The sequence below is a fragment of the Myotis brandtii genome, unplaced genomic scaffold (assembly GCF_000412655.1).
Source record: "Myotis brandtii unplaced genomic scaffold, ASM41265v1 scaffold1163, whole genome shotgun sequence".
NCBI classification, from domain to species: domain Eukaryota; kingdom Metazoa; phylum Chordata; class Mammalia; order Chiroptera; family Vespertilionidae; genus Myotis; species Myotis brandtii.
Window position 1 is genome coordinate 827,996 of NW_005354025.1, and position 23,937 is coordinate 851,932.

Consider the following 23,937-nt stretch of genomic DNA (forward strand, 5'->3'; position numbering starts at 1 on the left):
ATCTAGACACGTCCATGTATATATTTAAAAGACCTAAATTTTTCCAAGCCTGACATCTGGAGCATATAAGTGATGTCACAATGACATTAACATTCTCTGACTCAGAGCTTCCACCTGCACCAGTGTAAGCCCCAGTGTAAGCCCCTGTGTAAGCCCCAGTGTAAGCCCCAGCTCTCATAAACGACTGAGTGCTTTCAGGGTGTGCATATGACCATGTATACCTATACCTGGCTGGTCCGCTCAAGAGATCCTCTGCTCTGGCCTCTTCCTTGGCAACTACCGCTCCCAAGTCACCTGAAAGGGAGCCTTGCCCCCACCACTGCCGCCCTGACCCAGGCTTTGCAATCAGGCACTTCAGAAGCTGAAAGGACCTCGGGGGTGCCATGGCCTCCTGCTTGGGTCCTCACAGCATTAGAGCTAGACTGTGTCTTGCAGAATTATGGGATACAGGCATCTCTCCTCAGTGCTGAGTGGCACTGTCACCTGGACCCCAAGTGGTTCTGCTTATACCCTGCATTCACCTCTTACATCCACAGCATTGCTCCCTCTGAGAATCAGGCTTTATTCCTGAGTCAGACCAGGGATGATCAGACAGCCACTGACCTGAGGGAGTTGGAGGCTCCAAGATGGACCCCACGAATCTCCCTTCCTGGTATTCACGCCCTATGTAGATCAGACCGTAGACACCGTCATGTCCTCCCAATTTCCCTTCTATCCTCAGGTGGCCACATACAAAAATTCCACCCCCACCATTGCTTACTTCCCCTTTTCCTCTCCTTCTTCCTCTTTTTTTCTTCCTCCTCCTCCTCACCCCCATCACCCCACCCATCAGATTCTAAGCTGGGGTCCCCTCTCTGAATCTTACATGAAGAAGATGCAAAGGTTCTGAAACTGCATGTTAGTGATGGTGGTCTCTGAGCAGTGGGCTTTGAGCAGCTTTAATTTTCTTCTTTCTGTTTATTTGTATTTCCTCAACTTGTACCCTGAAAAAAGCTGTATAAATATCTATAGCGGTAATAAAATGAAACTAATTTTTATCTCCATGTTGTTTATTAAAGTTATTTATAATGCCACATCTTGGGCTTTGTAAAATTACATAGATCTGTCCCCTTTGGATGCACACTGCCCCCCCTTCCCCCAGCACACCTCTAATCATCCTATTTCTCTCCATGATAAACAACCACTGTTGGTATTTTAGAAATAGGTTTTACAGAGCTTGTTACAGTTTATATTTATGTTGTATGTTTTTATTTATACCTCCACATTATTCCAGAAAGGATTCGAGGTGGCTTACATCAGATACATAAAACATAGCAAGGTAGCATAAATTAAAAGAAGGTGAAAGGAAAAGAAAAACGTAGAGAAGGGAATAAGACAGAGATAGGAATGAAGCTAATACAAAAATGCCTGCGTAGAATCCTGGTGGCTTGCTCTGAGGAGGCAGCCACTAACTAGCAAATATAAAAACAGAAACTTGTCCATCAATTAATTGGTCCCTTCTACTCCAACTACCTCATCTACAGGTTTCAAAATGTGATTCTGTGGAACACTTTTGTGAACTGGGCCCAGCTGTTCTAAAATCCAGTTGTAGGGGCCTGGTAGCTGTGGGCCAATTCATGGAGGGAAGGGTTCATAGGTATACTTGTCTTCATTTGTAATTATTCCCAGTCATTTCCCCCAACTTTAGCAGCCGCTTTCACTTTTTAGAAGAGCCTACTACAAGATGGTATCTGCTTTTAGCACAAAATTATATATTTACCCATTTGAAAATTAATTTGTCACTGTTTCATGGTATTCTGCAAGAAAGACAATGATTTCAAACTATTTCTCCACCATCTGAAAACGTTGGGGAACACCCAGTTTCTGCTGTCTGTCATGATTCAATTGAACAGCCATGTTTGAGTCCTTATAACATACCAAGCACTGTGCTAGATGCTGTAAAAGATTTTAAAATGAGTACAGTAAAGCCTATGTCTTCCAGAAACTTACAATATAGTGGAGGAGACTCATGCATTTTGATTTTATTTTTTTGTCACCCTGTGATTTATTTTTGAGCTACTTTTTCCCTAGGTTCTTAACATAAAGGCTAGGGAATCAAGATTACTCACTGCATTCATTCAACAAATATTTATTAAAGACCTGTGGAAAGCAGTGTCAGTTACATTTTGTATATGTTCTGAAGTCAGAATCCCAGCTCTGCCACATCTGGCTGTGCAACCCTGGGCAAGTCACTTCACCTCTCTCTGAGCCTCTTTTCTGTCACCTGTAAAATGTGTGTGAAAATAGTATATTAATCAAAGTAATCTAACTGCTGTAATACACAATGAAATGGATGCTTCTTTCTTGATTGTAAAATAGTCCAATGTGGATGGTTTGTCACGTGGCCTTCCTTCCACACACTGACTCAGGCATCTGGGTTTCACTTTGTGGCTTCACCATCCCCTGGGGCTCTGAAGACCCGGCCTGGGAGATGGTATCAGGCTGCCTAGAGATCTGAAGATGGATAGGCATTATGTAGGTGACATCGAAGGACCAGGCAGCAGGATCAGCATGTACAAAGGTCCTGTAGTGACAGAAAGCACATCAGAGGAACACAGAGAAGGCCGAGATGGCTGGTCCCCGGGAAGTGAGGGAGCGAGTGGACTAAGGTGAGGCAGTGAAGATGGGCAGCCCGCTGAGACCTTATAGAATGAAGAACAGAGGTTGGGTCTTTACCCCAAAGAGCAAAGGGCAGCCATCAGGGGGCTTTAAGTCAAGAAATGCAATGTGCTATCAGTGCTTCCCACCCACATGGCCTTGCCCTGACATTTTAGTGTACAGTGGGCAGTTGCAAATGCTAGCACCTGTTTCTATACCTGAGGACTTTCTCAGACCACAGAAACAGGCTTTCCTTGCCTGTGGAGCAGGCAGAGGTGCCAGAGGTTTAACAGCCCTTCCTCGCCCTCCATCCCCCCTTCCCCACCTCCCCCCCGCCCTGCTCCAGAACAGCCCTCAGCCTTATAGAACTTAGTAGACAAACACCCAGCTCCCTCCCTCCTCAGGTGAGATAACTCTGACCCACGTGTTGTTCACTGTCTCCCAGAGGTCCCCAGTGGGATCAAGTCCCAGGTGCCCACAGTGCAAACAGTCTGATACCCCTTGACTGGCTCCCTCCCCTTCCCTGACTCTCTTTCCCACTCCCCTGCTTGTGTTTCCTGGGGTCACTCTCTGAATAAACTCTGTACTTCTGAATCTTTACCTCAGGCTTTTAGGAGATCCCAAATAAGATGGTCTATCATAAGGATAATGGATTGGCAGGCAGCAGGGGAGGGGAGGGGCCAGTTGTTGAGGCAGGAGATGCTGGGGCTTGAACCGAAGGACACTGGGCTCGGAGAAAGTGGAGGTAAAAATCATCAGAGCCAAGCTGTACAGCGGATGTGCAGGAAAAGGAGGAGGGCGATGTGCAGGCTGCCTCCTGGGCTTTGTCCTCCCTGGAACGGAGGGCAAGGGGAAAGGTCAAGATTACATATGTTAATGTTTTTGTGCATGTCACAGAACAGCTTGTAACCACCAGATTTTCTAAAACTCTCTGCTGTCTTCTTGCCCTGCCTTGTCTCATCAGATTCTAGAACAACGTAGCTGCCTTCATCCAGGGAAGCTTGCGTTTCCTCCTGCAGGGCAGGATCCAATAACAGTGTTCTCATCCAATAAAGGAGGCTGGCGCACAGGGACAAAATATTGAATTAAAAACCATACCAGAACTGCTGAGCTCGCTCCAACCCCTGAACTGCCTGCACGTGCCTTTGCTCTGCAAACTAGTAACAGGAGCCCCAGGGAAATACTCTCCAGGAGAGCAGAGAGGACGGGAGGGAGGATGAGGGAAGCAAACTCTGCCACAGTTGGCTGAGCCAATGCTGAGAGCAAGGATTCAGCTTCCAGAAATCCAGTCCTGAGCCGTCAGTCCTGGCCTTGGTCCTATCTCCATGAAGCTACCTTGGACGAAGAACTCTGAGATCAGGCATTCTTGGGTTTGCAGCCTGCCTCCACCATTCTGGTTGACTCCATGACCTTGAGTAAGTCCCTAAATACTCTGAACTGCAGTTTCTCTTGTTCACCGGCTCCCAGAGGTCCCCAGTGGAACAAGCCCCTGGCGTCCACAGTGCATCCTGCTTGATAACCTCTCGACTGGCTGTCTTTCCTTCCCATCTTGCCATCATTGCTTCTGCTCTCCTTATTCTCTCACATTACATCCTCACTCCACGCACATAGCGGGAAGCATGATTACCTGTAGCATCCAGATTTAAATCCCACAACTTGTACCTTGGACAGATGTGTTGTTCCAAGGCCCAGCACATGCCAGCACTGTACTTAGTGCTTATTTAATCCTAACAACTACTCTGTTCCCATCTTACAGATAACGAAACCAAGGCTCAGAGAAGTTAGGTAACTTGCCCAGGGTCACACAGTCATGTGTAGCCAGATTTCAGGTAAAATGGTGTAAGCCTTTTACGTTCTCTATTAACTATTGCATGCTACACTCCTTTATATAAGAAATCACCCATTTTCAAAGCGTTGGGATCCCCGTGCCAGTAGGGGGGGGGGGTGCCACTCTCCCTTTGGTCATTCCTTATTATAGCATCCAATCTCCTACCTTACTATGTTCTCTCTCTTCTTCCACATGTTCACCTCTCCCTCCCCCGAACTCTTCACTTCTCTCCTCTAAACGAGGGGTGGGGAATGTCCAGCCCACAGGCCATATGAGGCCCACGAAATCATTTGGTCTGGCCCTGCCAAGGCATTAGGGGTGAGTTTATTAAATGTTTGACCAAATATAGCAGGCTAATTTTTAAGTCAATAATTTTGTATGGTCTGGGAATGATGTTATAAATACCCAAGTGGCCCTTAGCAGAAAAACGGTTCCCCACCCCTGCAGACCTTCACCAGCCCAAATTACAAATTCCTGCCCTTGGCCCTGGGCCAGCAGCTTCCCCCACCACATCATCACCTTCCAGCCACCGCAATTGACATGGTAGTGCTTGCTGACATCCATGCCCTCACCTGCCTCCAAGAAGGCTTATCAAGGTATTCTCCAACCCAAACAGTTGTTTTCAGGAAGAAAACTGCCGCCCCCTATTAAGGTGATCAACATGTCTCCACCATGTGTTTCAAAAGCCTGAAGCTCAGATGTGGTCCAGAATGGAGCTAGGAGTTTGGAAGTGTTAAGTATTGGGGTTGTTAAGTCCGAGCCATGGAAATATATGAGGTCACCCAGGGAGAGTGAGTGGGGTAAGAAGGGCAGAAGCCATGTCAGGGCCTCTGGGATAGGTTCAGACTCCTGGCTGAGGGTGAAAATTGGAAAAAAGGAGGTGATTACACAAATCCATTGTCAGGCGGGAGCACTGGCCAGGCCCTGGGCAGCCCAGGAGCTTGGGAGGGTGTCATTCAGGGTTCTTGTCATTAGGACAGAAATCCAACTTGACCTAGTCAAGTAAAAAATGAGGTTGTATTGGCTCCTGGTATCTAAGATAGATAGACTACTCAAGGCTGAAGCCAGGCAGTGGTGCCCTTGGGCCTCAGAGGAAATCGGGCACCATGGGCTCAGGGGCACCATGGACTCAGAGGCTGGCAGGACCATCTCATCATTGACTTCTGCTTTCCTCATTCTCTCACATTACATGCTGACTCCATTCATCTAGTGGGAAGCATGACTACCTTTAGCCTCCAGATTTAAAGCCCACAACGTGTACGTTGGAAAGAGATTGGCTCTGCCCCTGGATGAAACTCTAATAAAATGTTTCTAATTGGTTTAGCTTTGGTTGGGTGTCCACCTCTGGCCCAATTAACTATGGTCAGAGGGTTGGAGCCAAGTAAAAATATGCCGGCTCCTTTAGGGACCATAAGGATAGAGGAAGGAGACATGGTTCTCAGAAGGTGGGCTCAGAGGAAGACAGGGGGCACGGGGCGAGTATGGCAGGATGAAAGTAGGCCCCATACAAATATGGACGTCCTTGACACCAGGAAATACTGACTTCAGCATTAAGTCCAAGGAATGCCTCTCAGAAATGAAAGCCACAATGTTAGAGAGCCAAACAGAGAGTCAGAGCAAGGAGGGAGAGCAAAGACTCGAGCCAAGCCAAAGAGCCCAAGCAGTGTGGCAGCCCAGGCCTTAGTTCATTGCCTGCTGGCTACACTGTGCATAGGCGCAGGTTGGGGTGGCCATGCCATGCTGCTCCTTCTTCCTGGTATATCCTTTAGCGTTACCTGCTTCTCACTACTATCAAGGACCCTGAGATGCAGGATAACTTAGTTACTTGAGATGTGAAAGGTCCAAGCAGCCGTGGCCAAGGAGAAAGTCCCCTATGTAGGTCCATCTGTGGTTGACCTATGGCTGCAGAACCTCAACTCCTGCCAGAGAATGTCACGCTCTGGCTCCAGCACTTCCCTTCTCCTCCTCCAGATTCAGGAATGCAATTCCAAGGCCCGGACACCTACATAACCGCCAGTGCTATGGAAACTGGATTTGGGTGAGTGGGGATCAGATGAGTCTAATCGTAAGGGGAGAATGGGGTGAGGGTAGAGGTTTCCACAGGGGCCAAAAATTCAAAAATGATAACAATAGCCACCACTGGTATGAGGTATTGAGTACTTATTACGCAGCCTGCACTGTGCTAAGCAGCCCTTTTTGTGCATTTTTTATCATCAAAGCCCTATGATGTATTATTTTCATTCCCAAGAATTGAATCTCACAGACATTAAATGACTTGCCTAAGGTCACGGCCCTGTCACCATCCATCACCCGGCGGACAGGAGCTCACCTCCCACAAATAAACTTATGACAAACATCCCCAACCCATTCTTCCAGCCATCGCCTCCCTAGGAAGCAGCTAAGCTGGGACTTGAACCCACTCTGTCTCTCAGCTTTATCTCTTCCCCAAGCCTGAGCGTGAAAGCAATCATTCGCCTTGGCATCCTTTTTACCTCTTGTATCAGTCAGTCAGAATGCTTTGAGCTGAAAAAAAAAATCATCAACTTAGCTGATTAACAATGAGAAAAATGTATCAACTCAAAGATTAGGTTCCAAGGTATGATGGCTGCAGGGTCATTAATTCAGCAGCTCAGTGGTGTCACTTCCATCTTCTCTCTGTGTCATCATTAGTGTGTTAGTTCGCCCACCTGTCACAAGACGGCTGTCACTCCTCTAGGCATCAGGTACAGAGGAGACCCCATCCTGCAAAAAAGAGGGGCTTTCTCTTTCTCAGAACAAGAAAACCTTTCCCAGAATCCCGTGAGTAAACATTCCTTATACTGTATCTCATTGGTCAGAATTGTTCCCATTCCTGTTTCCAAACCAGTCACTCATGGGGCAGTGGAAACGTCATGAATGGCCATTGGATAAAGCCAAGCCCATGGCCCAATCAGGGAGAAAGAGGGCAGTGACTGGCTTGGGGTAAGCAAACAAAAACGCATGCTACTCCTCTCTTTTCTCTTTCCAACCCTCGTATCTTCTTTCTCTACCAGTTAACATTTATTCACCCTTCAAGAATCAACTCAAATATCACCTCTTCTGGGCAGTCTTCCCTGATTTTTCCCCCATGAGATTAATTGCTCTCTTCCCTGTGCTTCCTAAGAACTTGGCACATGCTACTTACGTGGTCTTCACTACATTGTTATGGAGAGAGGTCAGGCTATACAGTAATTGGACCCAGGTTCAAATCCCAGGCCTGTTACTTCCTCAGCCTCCTCATCTGTAAAAGTACACACTTCTTTTTCGGCATTTTTGAGGATGAAGGCAGCTGGCAATGTGTCCTGAAAGGAAAGGAGGGAGGGAAAAAGAAACTATCAGGCTGGACTATCAGGCAAAACTCAACTCTCAGCAAGAAAAGCAAAAGTCATTCCAAGGTGCCAACCACCCGGCCCCCTTTCCCTGAAGCTCCCGTCTCCCTGGTTTTCCCAAGAAAGTCATTTTTCATCCCCAAAGTCATCTGGCGTAGAGAGAAGGGGGAGCTGCAGTGGCAGGGTCTGTACTGTGCCTGCCCTGTCGCCATCCATCACCCGGCGGACAGGAGCTCACCTCCCACAAATAAAGTTATGACAAGCGTCCCCAACCCATTCTTTCAGCCATCGCCTCCCTGTTTCCATCATCTCTGACATTATAAGCCATCAGCCAAGCTGTTTGTCACGCCTCTGACAGGGTCTTCGCATCTCCAGCAGGAGGGCTGTGCTAAGGTATGGCTGGACTCGAGGGGGGGGTGTCCCACCCCCACCTGTCATTAGTGACCTCAAGCTAGTATTTCACATGTGTGCTCAGAAAGGGTTTCTGCCGCAAGGAGCGGGGGTCCAGAGGTGGAGCAGAACTGAAGGGGAATTGAGCATTAGTGAATAACCCTACTGTGCGGTAACCAGCCACAAAGAACCAGGCACAGGCCTTGCCCTTGAGAAGGGCCCAGCAGGGGAGTGGGAAACGAGCCATGTCAGCAGACCCAGTGCCAGCACAACTGTGGCAGAGGCAGTCTAGGGGACTGTGGGAGCACAGAGAAGGGTAGGAACATAGGGAAGTCTTCCTGGAGGAGGTGTCATTTGAGCTAAGACCTGCAGGACAAGGAGGAATAAGATGAAAGGGGGGCAGTTTGAGTGATTCCTTGAAAGGTCCCCTCTTTTCTCTGCAGGTTTGTCTACTTGTAAGCCTCAAATGTCAGAGTGGAGTGGAGGTTTGGGGAAGGGAAGAGATGACAGGGTCTTCGCATCTCTGGCAGGAGGGCTGTGCTAAGGTATGGCTGGACTCGAGGGGGGGGGTCCCACCCCCACCTGTCATTAGTGACCTCAAGCTAGTATTTCACATGTGTGCTCAGAAAGGGTTTCTGCCGCAAGGAGCGGGGGTCCAGAGGTGGAGCAGAACTGAAGGGGAATTGAGCATTAGTGAATAACCCTACTGTGCGGTAACCAGCCACAAAGAACCAGGCACAGGCCTTGCCCTTGAGAAGGGCCCAGCAGGGGAGTGGGAAACGAGCCATGTCAGCAGACCCAGTGCCAGCACAACTGTGGCAGAGGCAGTCTAGGGGACTGTGGGAGCACAGAGAAGGGTAGGAACATAGGGAAGTCTTCCTGGAGGAGGTGTCATTTGAGCTAAGACCTGCAGGACAAGGAGGAATAAGATGAAAGGGGGGCAGTTTGAGTGATTCCTTGAAAGGTCCCCTCTTTTCTCTGCAGGTTTGTCTACTTGTAAGCCTCAAATGTCAGAGTGGAGTGGAGGTTTGGGGAAGGGAAGAGAATCATATGCCAGGCAAATGGGGTGGCATATGCAAATGTCGTGTATTCGTTTCCCAGGGTTGTCATAACAAATTACCACATCGAGTTGGTGACTCAAAACGACACAAATATATTTTCTCACACAGTTCTTGGGGCTAGACGTCTGAGATCAAGGATCAGCAGAGCTGGTGCTTTCTGGAGGTGCTGAGAACCGTTCCATGCCTTTTCCCTAGCTTGCAGTGCCTCTGGGCAAGCCTTGTTCCTTGGCTTACAGATTCATCACTCCAATCTCTGCCACTGCTCTCTGTTTTTACCTGGCCTTCCCCTCTGTGTCTCTAACTCAAATCTCTTCCTTTTTCCGACCTATAAGGACACCTGTGATTGGATTTAGAGCCTACACTAAATCCAGGATGATCTCACCTCAAGATCTTTAATTACATTTACAGACCCTATTTTTATTTATTTTTAAGACCCTATTTTTAAATAAAGGATTAGGACTTGGATATATATTTTTTTAAGGGGGGGGGGGGAAGTATTATGCAACCCAGTGCAGAGGCCAGAGAGTATGGTATACGTAGGGGACAGAGAGAGGCTAAATGTGGCTAGAACATTGAAGAATTGAACATTGAAGTTGAGATCTCATCTCTGCCACCAATCAGCCAGATGACCTAGACCAAGTCCCTTAACCTCTCTGAGTCTCAATCTGCTCATATGCAATGGTAATTGCCCTCTGGACCTCTGAGGACTCTGATGAAGGTGAAATGTAGTCATTCTATTAAAGGGCCAGCTCCTCAATGGGAGTATATCCATCAGAAATCTTTTGGTTGCAAGAGACAGAAACCAAACCACACTGGCCTAAGCAAAAAGAGGATTTATTAGCCAAAGAGCCCAGGAATAGAACCGCTTCAGGCTCTGCTGGGTTCAGGGGCCCAGGTTACGCATTCAGGATCCAGTTTCTTTCCACCTAGCCTCTCTGTCTTGTGCTGCGTTGTTTCATTTTCAGCGTTCCCGAGGATGGCCCTTTGTGCTGGTATCTTCCTTGGGCCCTGCAGATCTGCTCTCTACCCTTGTCCACTCTGCTTTGTGGCATGGAGGTTGACCTGAATGAACTGCAACAGCAAGCTCCCCTTGCCCTCTGGCTTCCGGTGGGGTCCAGCCAATGAGAAGTAATGACAGGCAATCAAGGAAGGGAGAAGATGAAGGTTGATTATTTCTCCCTCCTGGGTTTCTCCTGTCAGATCCGTCTACCAAAGGTCCTAACTCCTATCAGGCAGCTGCCTCTTAAAGCCAGAGCTACCCTTCTTGGATTCTAGCAACCACATCCTGCTATTGCCCTTTAGGCCGAGGGGTGCTAAAGTCCCCACTGTTATTAGGCCAAAGGATCAGCACCATCCATCCTTTGTGGGATTCCCTAAACACTATTGACACCTTTGTCAATAGTCCCTTTATTATACTCTCCTGAAATTACTATTTGAGTGCCTCTGTTTCCTTTAAGGATCTTGCCTGATACACCCCGGCAGCTCTTAGGTTTACCTGCCCCTCCTCTCCAGGTGGTAAGTAAGCCACACAATGATAGACTGTTACACTGGTGGCCCCCAGTAAACCATGCCTCCCAGGATCCACACCCGCGGGAGTCCCCTCCTCCATTGAATGTGACTGGCTTTGGACAATAGAATGTTAACATCTGTGATACAAAGAGGTTTCATAAGCACTTGTCCATTTTGCCTGACATCTTAAAATGCTCCCCCTTAGGATCCTGCTGTCATGCTGTAAGAAAGTATAGGGAATCCTGCTGAAGAGAGAGATTGTGTGGAGAGCTCTGGGAAAATTGCAGGTCGTGTGCGGAAAAAAAAAAGGCCACACAGAGGAGAACTGAGGTACTCCAGCTAACAGTCTCCACCAAGCTTCCAGAACCTGAGAGAAGTCTTTGTAACAAGGGGGATGGCGGTCTGCCCCAGTGGGGTGGGGTTTTAACACTAACATTGTTTAGAATTGCCAGCGTCCAGATTAAAAGCAGATTGACTTTTAGTCAGTGTTATTATCATCTTTAAGCTTTCTGCAAAACATGCTTCTCCTTATTGCCCGTGCCTGGGCTGGGCCAATCCTCCTCTCCCCACCCCCATTATTGCTTTCCGGCCCTTCCAGTCCGGTCACAGCTGAATGCAGCCGCATGAGTGACCCCAGCCAACACCATATGGAACAGAAGCACCACTGTCAACCCATATAATCCTGAGAAATAATAAATCATTGTTTCTTTAAGCCACTAAGTTTTGGGGTCATTTGTTACACAGCAAAGAATAATTGAAACATACCAGCAGCTCCAGCAGTGCTATATATTGTTACAGGTTCAAGTGCACCTAGAAAGAGCCAGACTTTTCTGGCAGCTCCTGCCACAGTCCTTGAATTCACTCTGATTGGTTCCCCTCCAGTCATGTGCCAGCTAGAAACCATTTGCCAGACCAGGGGAAAGTGATGATGCGCTGATTGGATTAGCCTGGGTCACATGCTTTGTCTCTGGATCAGGAGGTGGTGCCCCACTCGAACCACAGGGACTGAGCGTGGGAGAGAGGGAGGGTCCTACAGGAAATAAGAGAAAAGGGGGCTGGATGCTAAGGACACGTTATGGAGCTGAAGCTCGGGAAAATCATCCGTGGTGCTCCCTATCCAGCCACCATTTGCAAATGGATAAAAGTGGATCCCAATACAAAGGACCCCTATGGTATGGTTAGGAGACCATAAAACTTTGGTCATGGACAGACCTGGCTTCTAACTTCCTTTTTGGAAGCTGCTCTGGGCTCAACCTCTGTGAACTCATCTGTGAAAGAGGTTAGCTAATTCCTGCACAGATGGGTGGTGGTGGGGGTTCCATCAGATCATGGCTGCTGTAGACAGAGAGGGGCTCCCAGGCATCCCTTCAAGAAAGGGCTCGCTGCCCAGCATGGGGAGTGCGGTCAGCAGGCAGTCGCCAGCTGTCATCTCTGCCAGGTCTCCTCAGCTGTAGCCTGAGGTCACACCCTTCCCAGGGCAGCCTGCATCCAGTGACTGGGTGAGGGGTTCAGGGGCCTGGCCAGGCAGCGCTCATTCCCGAGCTCCCTGCCTGGGTGGCTGAGGCTTGGAGAACCGGCATCCGTTGGCTTCTCTGCTGACCAAGTCTGCTTTCTCCCTTTCCTTTTATAGGTGTCGGTCCCTAATCAATACCTTGCATCACAAACTCTGCTTATGGAGATCCCCACCTGTGAGAGATGTCAAATGCTTAACCCAGCACTTGGCACTCAGTGGACAGTTGGTAAAGGTTTGCTGAGTGAAATTGGCTCTTTGCTCAGGAGAATGAAAAAAGGGGAACAGGAGGGCGGGCGGATGAGGGAGGCTGGTGTGGGGACTGCCAGGCATTAAGCAGCTGTTGTCATGAAGGGACCTGCAGGCCGGCAGAGGCAGCTCCTTCCTCAGAAGGCAGAGGAAGGTCCCTCCAGGAGCACCCTCCCTACCCCATGCCTCTGCAGCCTCCTGCCCGCCAAGCAACTGCCTCAGTTATGAACGAGGCCTCCCTCGTCAGAGCCTGAAGACAGGGACAAGGTGGGCCTTTCCTCCAGGCTCGTCCTGGCCCCAGCTGGCCTCTGTGGGATCCTGGGCTGTGGTGGTCCCGGAAGATGGCAGAGGCCACTCAAATCCTGAAGCCCAAGCCTCCTCCTCTGTCTGTGGAATCTCAGAGGTTGGGAATCTCAGAAGGGGAGAATCGGCATCCCAGGGCCGTCTTCACAAAACTGCAAACAATGCTCGGAACAAGGGACTCTGATTGAAAGGCTCCCACTATTTTCAGGCTAGAAGGGGCCAGCCAGGCTCTTTGTCTGAGAAGTTCTCCCTCCATGAACTCTGAGTGCAGACCCTAACTGTGTGGCCTGGAGGCACTGACCACCTTCCTCTAGGCAAAGCGGACAAACGCTCGGGCTGTCAGTGCTGGGTGTGGAGTCAAGGGCACACAGGAGGAAACCAGACCCGACGGGAGGGAGGAGTACAGGGAGGAAGAAATGCAGGAGAGCAGACGTCACCGCTGGGAAGGGCAGTGTGTAGGGATGGCAAGAGGAGCAGTAGTTGTGTGGGAGGCACTGTCTTTAAGCAAGTAAGGGCTTCAAATGAAATAACACGCCTAAAGCGCCCCATGGGCAGATGGCAGGTCCTCAGTAAACATTTCTTCTCTTCCCTTTCTCTTCTGCTCACAATTCGCTGTTCCCTGTATTTCCATGTTATCCACATTCACACTGAGGAGTTTCAGGAAATGCAAGGTTATCTGGAAGGGGGCACTGGACTGACTCCCCCACCAGAAAGAGTCACCCTTCACAGTGTATGGGGATATGTGCTCAATACAGACACTGCAATGGCAGCTAGAGGAAGGATGACTGATTTCAGAGGGAAGTCCAGGAGAGGGATATTTGAACTGGGTTTTGAGAGTAGAAGAGGAGTTCACCAGGCCGAGAAGGTGGAAGTGAGGAGGGAAATTCCACACACTTTCTGTGCCTGTTAAATGAATTGCTAAGGTCTTCTCTGACTTTCTAGTCTATATTTTAGAGGTGAATTGAAGCAGTTACCCACCCAGACTGTACAAATGGAAAAACTGATGGACAGAGGCGTATCCATGCACTCTTTACATTTATTTCCTGTAACCAAAATCCTCAAGCCAGGAATACAAATGGGACAATGTGTCCTGAGCCCAAGCTAGATCTTGAGCTGGAGAGAAGTTTTAAGAATCAGGGGCCAAAATGAGGAAATAAAGGAGTTTTGACAAAGCTAATTTATTTCACGTAATGAACTGTTTTTATTTTGAGATCACGTTCTTCTTAAATGGGGGGTGGGGGTGGGTTGGGAGGGTGTTTAAAATGTCCTCTTACAGTAATAGTAAATGCTCATTTTTGGTCAGATTTTTTAAATGTTTTAAAAACAAACATTTTAACAAAACAAAAAGCAACTCTACATTGGTTCTCAAAAAAAACACACGTTTATACTGTATGAGTCCCTGAAACCTCCAGTTTTCAGAACACTGAGTTGGAAGGCATGGGTGGTAGGAGGTGTGCATGCCCATTTCTTCTCATCATTTGGGCTCTGCTCCCTGGCACCCACCTCCCCAGAGAAACCCTCCTGACAGCCCTGCCTAAATAGCTTCTCTCTTTTCCCCCATGTTTTCTTTCTACTCCATCTCCCAGTTTCTTCCTCAGCATGAGATTAGTTTGTCTTATTCACACAAGTTGTGGTGCATAGTAGGTGCTGGGGAAGTACTTGTTGTAGGAGGGAAGGAAGGAAGGAAGGAAGGAAGGAAGGAAGGAAGGAAGGAAGGAAGGAAGGAAGAAGGGAAGGAGGGAGGAGGAGGGGTGATGGAGCTTGGACACTCAGGCTGAAGAACATAAGGGACAGTAGAGGGTGCAAGATGCTATGGGTGCCGTGCCACAGCCCTTCAGCTGCAGTGGTGGTGCACAGTGCCCGTGCACACTGGCAGCGTCCTCACTCAAGTGCCCACCCAGTCTCTTCGTTTTTCTATCTCAAGACTTTCTTGGAAGCCCTGGTCCCTTTTTCAGCCCATCCATAGGCACAGCCCATAGGTGCAAGAACATTAATGCCCCTGAGCAACACTCAACCCCTGGGGGAATGGGAGCTGGGTGGGTAAGTGCCCTCGCCTCCTATCCTTTGGGTGAACAACTCTACATAGTACTCAGAGGGTCCTCCAGTGGCCCACCACAGCGACCAGCTCCTCCCCTGTCTCCCCACTCCCCCACTCCTCCTTCCTGTGATCACCTCCCCCCAAAATCACTTGTACCCAAGTCCTTGCCTCAGGCTCTTCTTTTGGGGAACATAATTAAGGCAGGAAAACCTGAAATTCCCTTTCACTCATTCTTCTCTCTGATTCCCACCTTCCATCTGCCTGCTGTTCCCAACAGACTTCGACAAATGCCCCTCCTGCAGCCTTCTCCCCGGGGCTGACAGACAAGCTGGCGGGTCCCGACCATCTTTCAACCCAGCCCTGGTTCTGAGAAATTTTAATGAAGGGACTTGGCTGGGCACCTGGCGGGCAGGTGCATTGGAGGCAGAGAGAGAGGGAAGGGACGTCTCTAAATGAGTCTGTGATGATTAAATCATTTGCTCTTCCCTGGGCTCCTCCTGCCTTTGGTTCTTTGGCTGAGATGTTGCCTCCAATTCGTTATCTTCCCTTTCTCTCAGCCTCGCAGCCCACAGCCGCCTCGGCAGGAACACTGAGCTGGGCTGAAAAAGTAGGACAGCCCAACGTGGGTAGAGAACCTTACAGTTTTCAAAGACTTTACAGGCTGAGAGCTATTTATAAAGCCCTCTCCCTTTTACTTCATTATTATTGTTGTTATTATTGCTGGTCATTTTAATACAAATATTTATTAACCTCAGGGAGAAATTCTTTCCCTTTATGCCTCTTCTCTTGCTAAGCAAGAGTGGCTAGGAAAGTTATGCAATAAAAATTCATTCATTTGCTCATTCACTCATTCACCTTTTTTGTAGCTTCTCTGTATCCAAACCCTGAGGATACAAGATGGAGCCCTTTTCACTTGGAGCTTATAGCCTGGTAGGGACGTATGTTGGTCAGAGTCTAACCAGGAAACACTTAAATATTTACAAAAGAGGAACTTTAATTTAGCGACTGGATGGCAATGGAAGAGCTAAGCCAACCGGCAACAGTGAAGCCGCCCAAAGACGAACAACAGCAGGAGCCTGCCACCACCCCTAGACCTAAGGGACAGTAACAGAGGTAGTGTTGCCAGCCCAGGAGCAGGGTCATTTGATGGAATATGAAACAATGGAGCTATGGGCGATCTGGAGAAGTGGAAGAGACACAGCCACTGCTGGAGATGCTGCTTAAGGCTGAGAGGGAGAAATACCCCGGCCCCTTCATCCTGCCTTCCAATCTCTCTCCGGTGCCTTCCGTTGACCAAACCCAGCTGGAAGCCAGTTATCCCAGAAGCCTGGGAAAGGCAGCCTGTGGGGTTCAACTCCCCTGCAATACACAGTAGAATGGGGACTGGAGATATTGGTAAGCAAGGGATACTACGGGAGAAGTCTCGGGATGAGGTGTGAATACAGTGTTGGAGAACACAAAGAAAGAGTTATGGCTCACCAGAGGAAACCCGAAAATGAGAAGTCACTTGGAGCTGGGCTGTGAAGGATGAGCAGGAGTTTGTTGAGTAGGAAGGTAGAGAGTTTGCAGTGTAAGTAGTGGCACGTCGACAAAAGTGTATCTGTTGAGGATGTTTCGGTTGCAAGTAACAGAAAATTACTTGAATGAAGGGACTTGGCTGGGCACCTGGCGGGCAGGTGCATTGGAGGCAGAGAGAGAGGGAAGGGACGTCTCTTAGTCGTTTCAAGACTCTTAAGCAGAGCTCCCTCCTATCCCAGGCATTTACTCTTGCTTGCCCCTCTACTTGTCTCCTCACTCTGGTCCAAATTCTTCTTGCCTTCAGTGCCACCCCTTCAGCCACCTTTCCCTAAACCCCAGAGCTGGCCGCTACCTTTCCAACACCCCTTCATGGCCTTGGCATTTGCTGATGTGCCAGTAACCGGCCTTCCTATTTCATCCTTCCTGTCAGCTCCTGGTAGGAAGGAGAGGTACTGCCTTCACCTCTGCTCCCTCTCAGAACATGGCATGGGCCAGGCACCTAGCAGGGACCAATGACTACGCATTAAATGAATGAATGAGCTAATAGATAAATACATTCATGCCATTCCCCCTGCTTTGACTACCACCCACCACATCTGCCAAAACAATATACCTCTTTATTGAGTTTCTCTATCCACGTCCATGTTAGGTTGCCGAAGGGACAGCACTGAGTCTCCCTAGCAATTCAATAGATGATGCCATTATAATCTCCATTTGACAGAGGAGGAAACTGAGCTCATAAAAGTCAAGCAACTTGCCAAAGTCACCCAGCTCTTAAGCGGCAAAGCCAAGACTGAGGCTTGACCTTGCTAGCTGTGTGAACTTGGGGAAGTCATTTCAAGACTCTTAAGCAGAGCTCCCTCCAAGCCCAGGCTCCTTGGGTCTTCCCAGGCCAACCAAATAACAATAACAACAATAATAACATCTCACGTTAACTGAGCATTTATCATGTGTCAGGTATTGGGCTCAACTCTGCGCTCTTTACACTGAAATCTTAAAAATCCCTTTACACTGAACTCACTGAATCCTGCAAGATGGATATTCTTTTCTTCACTTTGCTGATAAGGCCACGGAGGCTCACAAATCAGTTAGTCAGTCAACAAATCAACATATATTTGTCAAGCAGCTCCTCTATACTGACCGTTGCTAGATGCTGGGGACACAGAGATAACCAGGACAGCCATGGGAGCTGCCCCCATGGAGCTGGCAGTCTATTGGGAGAAACAGACCCTGAACAACTAATTAGAAATGACTTCGTGTGAACACCCTCATCCTGGTTGTAACAGAATTGTGTCCTGGAGAACCTAACCTAGTCTAGCGAGCCAGGGAAGGCTTCCTGGAGGAGGTGCCAGTGAAGCTGAGAGTGAATGATAAACAGGCATTATTTAGATCTCACCTCTACAAGGGACTGTGATCAAGTGGTTGGCCACCTTACATGTCCAGTTTGGGCCAATCCCCCAGAATTTCCCCATAGGCCGCACTTGTGGACACACTCTTAGCTGAGCTGGTAGCCTAGCCCACCCCTGGGACTGGTGATAACCTGGTAGGCCACGGCTGGTGAGAGATTCCTGCCAGGGCCAGAGATCTGGACTGCATTCAACCCCAGCACAAGCCAGTGCCTTTCGGAACAGCCCTACTGGCACTAAGGCTTGTCCTCCAGGCCCTGCTGGCTGCCTGGAGCCTTGGCAGACAGTCAGGAGGAGGCGGTTAGGAGGGGAAGACGAAGAGAATTCGATTTCCATTTTGCTCCTGGTTCTCTGTTTCCAGTCCAGATGCCTCCAGATCTAATTCTGAATAAATAATTATACCGAGTAACCCGGGTCCCTCGGTGATTAAGTAAACAGGCCGAGGCGGTGGAAATTGAATTAGTGCCTTGTGCTCAGCCATTATTACCCACCCCTTCTCATGAATATTAATGATGGGTTATTAAGAAATGTAAATGCTGCCTCAGGGGGTGGGAAAATAGGGGTGGGGGTCAGGGTGATAAGGACAGACAGTTCCGAAGGCAGCATGATTGAAGGCATTTAAAAAATTATGTCAGATCTTTCTCTTCCAAGCCGTAGCAATGTTTCCGGACACTTCATTTTTATTAAAACGAGGGTAAGGGAACAAATTTTAATTCGAGGATAAAATTAGCATTTTCCAAGCAGCCTTGGCAGCAGCAAGGACATATTTTACCAGAAAATGGACATTCGGGGCTGGGCGATGCAGGGTTGGGGGAGCCGTGGCTGATGGACGATTAGTTCTCTCAGTTCATCTCCAGGCAGGGAGTAAACAAATTAATCTCTGAACGGGGAGAAGCCTGGAAGAAGATGAAAGCCTGGAAGATCCAGCAGTCTCTGCTGGGAAACCAGGAGGCGTCACCGAGGCCTGGTTCTCCTTTACTGCTGGCTCAGAGAGGGTAGGCACTTGTTTGAGGTCACACAGCAAGGTGGGGAACGCTGGCTGGGTTCTGTGGACAAGGTGGAAGTGGGGAATGGAGCTGCGTCTCCCACACAAGCTTTGGGCAGAGATGCAGCCTTTCCTTCCCCACCCTTATCCTTGACCTCCAGGACCCTCAAGTTGTCTCACCTCTGTGGCTCTAGCTTCTGCGCTCACCATTCCTTCTCATCTATGCTGCCAGGTTCATCTCCCGCTTTCACTGCATCGGGTTTCTGTAACCTTCAATGGCTCACTACTGCCCTTTGTTCAAACTCCTTCTCCTGATATTTAATCCCTCTAGGATCTGAGCACAGTCCACTTTCCCAGCTTAAGTGCCCACTGCTCCTTGCAGCTGCGATCAGCTTCATAAAGAAGGTGAGAAAGTGAGAAGAAAGGAAGGTGGGAAGACAGGAAAAAAGGGAGGAAGGAAGAGAAGAAAAGAGGAAGGAAGCAGAAACTAATGTTGGGCATTAAAATATTCCAGATTTGCTAAATAGTTTATATAAAAATAATAGTGATGACAACAATGACCTTAGTAATTGCTATGGTCTACTAAGTGCTCACCCTATGTCAGCCACTGGCTTAACAGCACTTAACATTCCCTTTGTCCTTGTGAGGTGGGTATTGTTATCTCCACTTTACAAGGAGGAAACAGATGTCACACACATCGTAAATGACAGAACCAGCCTATTGGACATGAACATCTGGATTCTTACTGATTGCACCTCCCACCTCACATGGCATCATTATTATTTCCATTTTACAGGTGAAGACAAGGAGGCTCAGTGAGGTTAAGTGATATTTCCTACCCATAAGAAACAAACAAGCAGAAACAAGAGAAATCAAAATTCTCTAGCCAGCCTTGTTTCATCTTCATAAGCACCACTCCTGGGGAATAAGATAAAATGCACGGAACAGCCAGATCCCTGCATCCTGCAGTCGATGGTGTCAGGCACCCCAGAGGGAACTCACAGCCTCCCAGAGACCCAGCAAGGCCACGCTCTCAACGTGTCCCCAGATGAAGCCTGCAGGTTGATCCTGGTGGTTCTGATGGGCAGCCCCACCCAGGGCCATGAACCCCAGGCCTGTGCACTGAAGCTCTCACGCGGAGGCCAAGCATCATTTCCCTCCATTCTGGACAGGAAAGAGTGAATATGATCCAGCTCATGCATTTTAATGACTTCTTCAGCACGCCTCGCTCCACGCGCTCGCCGGAATAAAGGCTGACAGGTGCAGCTGAGTTAATCAGAGTGGATAATAGAGGGAGAGACAGGAATCACTGGCCAAATTGCAGCAGAAAAAAATGGGGCAAAAGCATGAGTTGCCAGTCAAAAGTGTCCAATTAAAGTGTGATAAGGTTTAAAGGGCAAGAACCACCTTCTCAGTCCCTTAGAAGTTCTAATGCAGTGGTTCTCAACCTTGGCTGCACATTAGAATCACCTGGGAATCTTTTTAAAATCCTGATTTCTGGGCCTCATCCTCCAGAAATTCTGTTTCTTTGTTACTAATGTTGTGGCCCCACCCCATAACAAAGAAACAGAATTTCTGGAGGATGAGGCCCAGATGAGGCCCAGAAGTCAGGATTTTAAAAAGATTCCCAGGTGATTCTAATGTGCAGCCAAGGTTGAGAACCACTGTTCTAATGCAACACTTACCGTGGGGCTGCATGGACCAGTGGTACATGAGATAATTTCTGGTAGCACACAGGTAAACATGTCTTTTATTAGAATAGTTATGTGTATTAATCTGTATAAGAAAACATAACTAGAATATAAAACCTGTGGTTTGATATTTATTGGGACCTAAAATGAGTCTAAATTTCACCGAAAGAAGCCATTTAATTGCTAGTCAATTAAAAAATATTTTCAAATTGAATAGATAAAAAAAGAATGTAGCAAAAATATGAAGTTAGCACTATGTGACCAAAGTTTGGGAGACAATATTCCAGCTCCTTATTACTGAAAGGGGTCCATGAATTATCAGCAGTAGCAGCATCTGAGAGAAATGCAGACCTACTAACACAGCATCTGGACCTACTGAAACAGCATCTGCATTTTAACAAGATTGCCTGGTGATTCACAAACATGTTTATATATACGTTGTTTTAAAAGCACTGATCTACCTTAGTTATTAGTGGGGACAGCGAAGATCTTTTCAGACTTGGTCCCACAGGAGGAGCACTGGACTGGGAGGCCATTCCCGCCATGAAATCCTATGACACTGAAAAGTTTACAGTCTTGTAATGACAGAAGAGGAGAGTGAGGTCCGGAGAGAGCAAATTCAAGATTGCAATGTGTGATTGTGTTAACCTTGGGACTGGACCAGGTCTCCAAACATCTGGTAGAAGGGAATTGCTCACAATGCTGTCAACAGTGTGATGTGGCTTTAAAAAAAAAAAAAAAAGATTGTTAAAGACATCACAAGGAAACAAAACTATAGACTAGTATTCTTTGTGAATACAGATGTAAAAATCCTCAATGAAATACTAGCATAGCAAATCTAGCAACCTATAAAAAGGATTATACACTATGACTAAGTGGGATTTACCCCAGGAGTGCAAAGTTGGGTTATACATGAAATAAATTAATATAATACACCATATCAATAGAATAAAGGACAAAAAAACATGTGATCACCTCAATAGATGCAGGAAAGCATTTGAGAAAACCTAATTCTCTTTCGTGACAAAAATACTCAACGAACTTGGAATAGAAAGGAACTTCCTTAATTTTATAAAGGCCATCAACAAAAAACCCACACCTAATATGCTTAAGTGTCCAAATGCATTTTCCCCCTAAGATCAAGAATAAACAAGAATGTGCTCTCACCGTTTCTATTCAAGATTATCCTGGAAGGTCTAGCCATGGCAATGAGGCAAGAAGAATAAATAAAATGCATTCAGGCTGGAAACAGAAAAGTAAAACTATCTCTATTTGCAGATGACATGATCTTGTATATAGGAAATCCTAAGGAAGTCATATTTTTTAAAAAGCTGTTAGAACTAATAAATTAATTCAGCAAGGTCGCAGGATACAAGATCAATTTTCTATATACTAACAATAAACAATCCAAAAGTAAAATTAAGAAAACAATTTACAAAAAGCAAAATGAATAAAATCCTTAGGAATAATTTTAACAAAAGATAGTTCAAAACTGGTCATCTGAAAACTACACAGTATTTGTTGAAAGAAATTAAAGACCTAAATAAATGAAAAGACATCTCATATTCATGGATCAGAAAACTTCATAGTTTTAAGATGGCAATATTCCCCAAATTAAAACATAGATTAAATGCAATTCCTATCAGAATTTCAGCTGGGGTCTTATTTTATTTTGTTTTATTTTCTGTGTTTTTTTTATTTCAGTTGTTTTTTCTGCAGAAAATGACAGCTGATTCTAATAGCCATATGGAATTGCAAGGGACTTCAAATAGCCAAAAGAATTTTGAAAAAGAATAACAAAATTAGAGGAGTCACACTTCCTGATTTCAAAACTTACTTCAAACTACAGTAAGCAAGATAGTGTGGTACTGTATGGACATGCAGATCAATGGAGCAAAATTGAGAGTCCAGAAATAAACCCTTACATTTACGGTGAATTGATTTTCAACAAAGGTATCAACGGGAAAGAATCATCTTTCAACATGTGGTATTGGAACAACTGCATATCCACATCCGAAAGAATGAAGTTGAACCTGTACCTCGCACCATATGCAAAAGTTAACTCAAAATGGATTATATCCCTAAGTGTAAGAGCCAAAACTATAAAACATTTAGAATAAATCATACGAGCAAATCTTCATCATCTCAGGTTAGTCTCTTAGATACAACACCAAAAGCACAAGTGATGAAAGAAAAAAAAATGTAACTTCATCAAAACTAAAAACATTTGTGCTGTAAATGATATCATCAAGAAAGTAAAAAGACAACCTACAGAATAGGAGAAAACATTTGCAAATCACATATCTGATAAGGGTCTTGGATCCAGAATATATGAAGGACTCTTACAACTCAATAATAAAGTGATAACTCAAATTTTTTTCATGAGCAAAGGATCTGAATAGGCATGTCTCCAAAGAAGATATACAAATGGCTAAAAACACATGTAAAGGGGCTCAGTATCATCAGCCATTAGGGAAATGCAAAAAAAAAAAAAACACACCAAAAACGCACTGATATCACTTCATACCTATTAGGCTAGTTATAATAAAAAGACAGATGATAGCAAGTGTTGGCGAGGATGTGAAGAAAACTGGAGCCTTCACACACTGCTGGTGGGAATGTAAAATGGTGCAGCTGCTGTGGAAAACAGTCTGGCTGTTCCTCCAAATGTTAAACATAGAGTTGCCATATGACCCATTAATTCTATGTATATACCTAAGAGAAATTTAGCATAATTGTTCACGCAAAAAATTTGTCCATGAATGTTTATAGCATCATTATTCATAATAGTTAAAAAGTGGAAACAACCCATATGTCCATCAACTAGTAAATGGATAAATAAAACATGGTGTGTGCATACATTGGAATATTATTTGGCAAAAGAAGGAATAAAATACTGATATATGCTACAATATTATACTAAGTGAAAGAAGCTAGTCACGAAGGATTGCATATTGTATGATTCCACCTATATAAAATGTTTAGGATAGGCAAATCTATGAAGATAGAAAAAAAATAGACTAATGGTTGCCTAGGGCAGAGGTGGGGGTTGTGTGGAGTTGTGCTAATAGGTACAGTGTTTCTTTGGGGGTTGATGAAACTGTTCTAAAATTAAGTGTGGCGATGCTGTCCAACAACTCTGAATATACAAAAACCATTGAGTTGTACACTTTAAATTGTGAATTATATGATGTGGTAACCAGAATAATGACCTCTCAAAGATATCTATGTCCTAATCCCTGGAATGTGTGAATATGTTAGGTTACAGGAAAAAGAAGAATTAAGATTGAAGATGAAATTAAGGTTGTTGATCAGCTGATTGTAAAATAGGGAGGTTATCCTGGATTATCTGATCGTTCCAATACAATTGCAAGGGACCTTCAAAATTAGAAGAGGGAATCTGAGGACAGAACCAGAGAGATGCCATCTGAGAAGGGCTTGTTCCAACATTGCTGGATTTGAAGA

At 46.5% G+C, this 23,937-nt stretch overlaps 1 long non-coding RNA gene across 1 annotated transcript in view; it reads right to left on the reverse strand.

Annotated features, from left to right (window-relative positions):
• Positions 1–1,226: 1,226 nt before the first annotated feature.
• LOC102258951 overlaps positions 1,227–23,937 on the reverse strand; it is a 53,329-nt gene continuing 30,618 nt past the window's right edge. Inside the window, exons 2-5 of the long non-coding RNA XR_001359598.1 lie at positions 7,629–7,785; positions 7,153–7,207; positions 3,239–3,470; positions 1,227–2,563 (exon numbers count right to left, since the gene is read on the reverse strand). This is a non-coding gene — a long non-coding RNA (uncharacterized LOC102258951). The remainder of the gene's footprint in view (positions 2,564–3,238; positions 3,471–7,152; positions 7,208–7,628; positions 7,786–23,937) is intronic.